This window comes from Ptychodera flava, chromosome 4 (assembly GCF_041260155.1).
Source record: "Ptychodera flava strain L36383 chromosome 4, AS_Pfla_20210202, whole genome shotgun sequence".
Taxonomy (NCBI): Eukaryota; Metazoa; Hemichordata; class Enteropneusta; family Ptychoderidae; genus Ptychodera; species Ptychodera flava.
In genome coordinates this window covers 18,433,305-18,440,418 of record NC_091931.1, presented here as the reverse complement: position 1 = coordinate 18,440,418, position 7,114 = coordinate 18,433,305, and positions in this window count along the sequence as shown.

Here is a 7,114-nt window from a genome sequence, read left to right as displayed (position 1 = left end):
TCAAAATATACTGTCAACGACACTTTCGCAGGGTCCCACGATCGTGACCAATTAACACCCAGTGTCATTCTGCTCAGTATTTTAAGAGGACCTAGGATTTATGTCAAGGTAAGCTTGAATGTCTCTTCTCGGCAAAGTAAAATTATGGCAGTCTTTATGCCATAATTTAGAACATACAAGCTAAGAACAAACAAACTCTAGGGAACCATCAAACCAAAGTTCAAGGTTATATATGGACAAGCAGATGATTCCTAGTAAGATACAAGACGATCGGTAACTCTCATCTTGGGTAGTGGTGGCTTTATAGGTGCCTGATATGATTGTCCGATTACGAATTTGCAAGTGACACAATGACGTGTGACTGATTTCACAACAATGCGAATACTTGGTATCCAATAGTATTGGCGTAGTGTTGTGACTGTTCATCAAGTGTAAGCCGATGTGCTTGGAACGACGATGATGATACAACACGATGAGGCGTGTGAAGTGATGGTACTTCGGTATCAATGCTGGAAATTTTGCCGTTTCCGTCAGCGACGAGTTGTGAAGACGACCTCCACAGCGGACAATGTGATCTTCGTCTAGAAAGAGTTTCAACTGTTTGACGAGTTGTCCGTGTTTTCTCTCGTTTGATTTGAGTAGTCTCAGTTCATCTGCGTAGCATTCTGATTGGACGCCGATGATCCAAAGTTTCTCTGCGGCTTTGATCTCTCTAGCGGTTATTTCACCGGTTACCCGATTCTTAGGATTCTGCAGATTTCCGACAGCATTTATCGTAACAGGTGTCGATTTTACATGGGAACTCTACGTTAAATCGGAAATCGGCAAGGAAACCAAACGCTATGTTTGTTTATTCACCTGCGCTACGACACGTGGTGTACAGTTAGAATTGGTGGATAACATGAGTACTGGTGCATTTCTACGAGCATTTAGTCGCTTCGCTGCCCGACGCTCATTACCACATCGCATGTTGAGTGACAACGCATCAACATGTCATGCAGCAGCGAAGGAAAGTCACGAAATCATGAACTCGCCATCTGTAAGGGGATTTCTCGCGAACCACCTCGTCCAATGGGACTTCATACCGAAGCGAGCCCCCTGGTTTGGGGGTTCTGGGAACGGTTGATTGGCATTACAAAATTATGCCTGAAGAAAGTACTGCGACGAGCTTTCATATACGAAGATGAGCTAAGAACACAGAGATCGAAGCAGTAATTAACGATCGGCCACTGACTTACGTGTACGGCGACTGCAACGAACCCCTACCTCTAACTCCGTCGCAACTCATCGTCGGCCGAACAATTACCACTTTTACCGTACGACGATATCAACGTCGACGAACTACGCGATCCAAACTACATGTCGCAAACCGTCTTGGAGAAGAGATCTCATCGTCTTTCAAGACTTCTAGAGCAATTTCACGCTCGTTGGAGTAACGAATACTCGACCGCACTGAAGGAAAGAGACTTTAATATCGTGAGGGGCTCCACTTCGAATGAAATTAAAGTCGGAGATGTTGTACTCATACACGACAGTCAGAAGAAACGTGAGCAATGGAAACTAGCCATTGTACAGAAACTGAACGCTGGCAACGACGGGTTAGTTCGCTCAGCTGAAATTAAAACTGCAAATGGAACTAGCAACCGACCTATCACCAAATTACATCCCCTTGAAATAAACACTGGCAATGTCAACGGAATCGATCAGCCCATCAACAGATGATTCAAATTGCGCTACAACTAATCACATCCGACGCTCATCCAGACGAGCAACAAAGGAGGCCATGAGACGAATCAAGGAGTGGAATAGAGTAATTGCCACGGATGAACAATGACAATTAACGTCGTATTGAGTTTCATGTGTTAACTTTATTAGAACTTTAGTGTTAACTTTATGAGAACTTTGATGGACACATAATGGACAGTTCTCTTGCAAGAAAATACTTTATGCTTGCAACTTTACATGTTTCAATAGTTTATTGACTTTCATATTTGTTCAGTTAAGTAAACTGATATTTCGCGGGCCGGAGTAAATGTCGGGAACGAACTCTGAGCACAGTAAAAGTATCAAACTATCTGTCAATCATTACGTTAGTATTCACCTCCGGTCACGTGACTAAGAGTTATTAGGCTTTAGAACTTTCTAGTGTTCATGGCGTGCAGACGTGTATTGTCTTGCAGCGCCCCGTTGTACTTGGCACTGAAGCCAGTCAATAAAGCTCACGTTCAAGTTCAACAAGGTTTATGTCTTCCCTCTCTATCCATCTCACAAACCTAATCACCCACAATATAATCTAAAATCTGCCGATCACAGCGATTTGTCAGCATCATGAATTTGACTGTGATACATGTATGTGACAACTGTCAAACATCACAGTCAGGGATAGCGGCCCCGGGGTCATGAACATTCACGAATAAACCATAACTGTGTAGCGGACCATGCATGGCCATGGGCCGGAGGCCTGAACGGTGTCATATATCGCCACTGTGTTCAGATGTATGTCTTGTTCGTGCAAGATTGTGAAATTGTCGATAGTTGTTCGTAACAATTTTCATTTGTTTCGTGTTTTGCATGTAATAGCCTGACGTTCAAATGCGATGCTAAAGTTGTATGACGTCATCGTGTGAACGTCATCGAAACAGACTTTGTTAAGGGACGGACCATTAGATCTTGGGAGGGGGATGGTCAAAAACAAAAAAAAAATTCAGAGCAGAAAGTTAGGAAAAAAAAAATCTTCAGACTAGTTTGCAAAATAAAAAAAAAATAATAAGAAGACAAAGGCGTAAAAAAAAATCTGCAAAAGTCTTTAAAATTTTGATTTTTTTTAGATTTTACCGACAGAAAGCAACTTTCTGTATTTTTAGTACATCCTCCAGGCACATTTTTAATTTTAATTTATACATTTAGAGTGACTGTATCCCTTATACTGGAAGTTGTGATTATCTTATCTTTTCAGGACTTTTGTATTCTGATCACTTGAAAATTATGAAATTATAGAGCCTGTTTTCTACTTGTTTCCTGCGTACATACCAAGCAGGTACACTAGGTAAAACATTAAAACTATGGTATGGTTGTCAAGACAGAAAGTTGTATTTGCCTTTTAAGATCAAGGTAAACAGATGCAGGCCACATCAGTTTCATTTTTTTCACAGCATTTTATTGCAATGATGAATGCAAGAATGGGTGAACAAGTAGAAACACGTCAATAATGATAAAACAACATATCAAGTCATTATGTATTATTTTGCTTTTAAAAAGGCATTTCCAATTCTTTTTTCTCAAAAAACAGCCTCAAAAAACAACAGCAACACATGTTTTAACATTCAACAATACACTACGTAGAATGCCATCTATCAAACAAATCCCAACACAAAAACACACAAAAGGGTTGAACTTTGAAAGTTTCTCGATAGCAAATACTGAATAAATCTGCATGAATAATCGTTTTTGTGTAGCAAATTTCAAAGAAATTGGACAAGCCCTTTCAGAGAATACAGATTTTTTGACCATGAATGGCATAAATTGCCCTAAAAAGACAAATATTGAAATTTCAACACATCTATACACATCCAATCAATTTGGATATGCTGCTACAGAGAAATAGATGTTTTGATCAAAAAAGGGCAACAACTGCTCTAAAAACACAAATATGCAAATTTAACTATATTATTAAGCTTATTTTAGCTTCTCACCTTGTCAAAATCAATTGTAAATCATGAGATATGCATGATGTTCGGTGGGTTGAATGTAGGCATTTCACCACGCAGTAGAAAGGGAAGCCAAGAAACCAAAATAGTCAATTTTCAAAACCATAGGAAGCTACTGAGGAGCAAGAAGACCATGTTTCAGAGGAAGATGTGTAATCCGAAAAAAATGCTCCCAAAGTGCCACTAAATAACACCATTTTTAGCTACTATAGACTATAGTCTATAGAAGCTATTGGGATGGGTATCCGTCCGGCGTCCGGCGTCAGTATGTATGTATGTATGTATGTATGTATGTATGTATGTATGTATGTATGTCCGTTGTGAGGCGTCCGTCCACTCAAATATCTTGAGAATCGCAGTACTTACTGATTTGATATTTGTTGTGTAGATGAAAAATAGGATTTTGAGAAACTATTTTTTTTATTTTTTGATATTGTTGAAAATAGGCAAATTAATGCCAAAAAAGGCATTTTTGGTAAAACATCTTCTGCTTCATAACCGCGGGTCGGACAGCTTTGTTATTTGGCATACAGGTCCCTAGGGATAACCCAACTTAGATTTGTTCAAATTGTAATGAAATATGCAAATCTGTATTTTTACGGAATTTTTTTTACATTTTTGGTGAGGCCATCCTGAAATGAGCTAACAAAGATATCCACCTTCTTCATCAATACATGTGTCACAAAAGGTTATTCTCTACATAATGCACTAGAGCTCTGCCAACTGTTGAGTCGCTTGTTCTTTCAAAACCGCTGGTCAGACAACTTTAATATTTGGTTTCCAAGTCCCTAGGATGACCTTAGTGAGATAATTTCATAGAGTCATGTATCCATGTCTATAGTAGCTTCAGGGACTTTGGCCCTATGTTTATCTCTATTTTTCAAAAGCTCCAACAGCAGGAGGGGGGACACCCCCCTCCTGACCTCCCCCGCAAAAATACTTCCCAAGTGCCACCAAATAACACCATTTTTATCTCTATTTTTCAAAAGCTCCAACAGCAGCAGGGGGACACCCCTCTCCTGACCTCCCCCCCCCCGGTGACCGCTTGCGTGGCCGCTTGTGGTGCTTGGCACCACATCTTTGCCCTCTTTATCTTCAAACAGCGACGAACTAAAAAAAAAATAATAAATCTGAAAATTTACTCTGAAAAAAAAAATTTGCACAGCTAATCTCAATTGGAAAAAAAATTCAGAAATTTACAATAGTGAAAAAAAAAAATTTTCACAATTTCATTGTGACCACCCCCCTCCCAAGGTCTAATGGTCCATCCCTAGTAACGCATGGCTTTGGAAGACTTTGTAGCCAATAGGCTTCATGATGATTATTCTCACTTTGAACCAATAGTTCTGTTACACTCGTATTGCTGTTCCCACAGTTTCGGGAATGAGAGCGAGGTTTTACGGCGTTTTGTTAATCCTTGTGATGCACTTATCAATGTTTTCAACCAGGAGGGGAGTGCGAGGTAACAGTTGAAATTGATCGAACATCGTCGTATCCGTTCGGCTACATTTACATTAAGCTTATGCTTGCAATGTTCCGTTCAGTTCAGCTTCGGCATGCAGATTCTACCACCTGTATGGGTCCGATTTTGGCGCAACAATTTGATACAATATTACAATAATACTCATCTAGTGAGTATTCTCCTGGTAATTTTAGCATAACGGTGTCGGGCCAGACAATATAGACAACACACCATGGCAATGACTTCACCTGTTCTATGCTTGACCCGATTCGGATTTTACATGTACACAAATGTAAATGTATAGCCCTTCATTCTCCGTTTCCTGGGCTTTCATTTTCATTTGTAGCATTCTACACATAAACGATTCACGGACAGTGAGATTCTTGATTCAAGCTCATTTACTTGTTTAATTAATTTCTGTAATTAGGCTATGTATCAATATTCAGTGCAACAATTTAAATGGGTCCCTTGCCTTTTGTTGATCATATGTAGTGTTAGTTGCAGTAATCTTTGACATTTTAATCCATAGATGATTTGCATATGTAATGCAACTTTTTAATAAGGAAGTGTATCAAAAGAAATTTCATTAAACTTCTCGGGTACATTGGTTATACATAGATTTATGAAATTCTGTACTTCGGCTATATGACGAAAGTGAATCTGATATTTGAAACTTAATTCGATAGGACTTCTTAACTTCAGCAGCTATACTTTTATTCATGCTTCAATTTCATGAGTGCCTCATATTATAATTAGCTCATTGACATATTTAATGCCTTTTAGTAATTAGGCCATGAACAAAACTTAGTGGAGTGGATTAAATCCAATTTTTTCAAGTTGTATTTAACATACTTTTGCATAATGAACATGCTATGTTTACACCATACTTACATTTTGTAATATTTATTGAAAACATTTTTTGAAGTTTGATGAGCTTCACATAATTAGTTATTATTTTATATATACATCCCTTTTTCTCTCCACAGATTTCTGAACGGCTGATCATAATTAATAATGAATTACATCTTGCGGCATGCACCTCCAGGGAGCATAAAAACTACAGTGAAAGATGCTTTTTCAGACAAAACAACTGGAAAATTTGACACACAAGCATAGAATTGACAAACCTTTGCTGTCAATGATACCAAATTCACTTACTTTGATCTGACCATGTCATTACCGCTACACAATGCACGATGCATAACAGTCCAACAAAACAAATAAATCTGGAATCATTCATATCACAATTACACAAAATTTCAAAGTTACACTTCACAAGTTTAGATTTCTCTAACTTTATTAGCTCCGCTGTCAGTGACGCGGAGCTTATCAAATAGGTTGATTTTCTGTCGTCGTCGTCCGTCGTCGTCGTCGTCCGTCGTCGTCGTCCGTCGTTGTCCATCAACAATTGCCTTCTTCTCTAAAACCGCGAGTCCAATTGCTTTGATATTTTATATGCAGTTCACTTGGGGTGACCTCACTTAAGTTTGTTCAAATCGTGGTGAAATTTGCATATTTGTATTTTTGGGGCATTTTTTGGTGTTTTTGGTAAAAAAAACTTCTTCTCTGAAACTGCTTGTCCGATTGCTTTGAAATTTGATATGCAGTTTACTTAGGGTGACTTCAGTCAGATTTGTTCAAATCGTAGTGAAATTTGCATATTTGTATTTTTAAGGCAATTTTTGTCATTTTTGGTAAAAAAATCTTTAAAAATCTTCTGCTTCAAAACTACCAGTCAGATAGCTTTGATATTTGGTACATATGCCCCTAGAGATGATCTATTTCAGATTTGTTCAAATTGTGCAGAAATATGCAAATTTGCATTTTTAAGGCAGTTTTTGCCATTTTTGGTCAAAAAATGTATTTCTCAAAAAGTACTGGTCTGACAGTTTTGAAATTTGGTGTACAGGTTTCTATAGGTGAACAAAGTAGTATATATAGAATT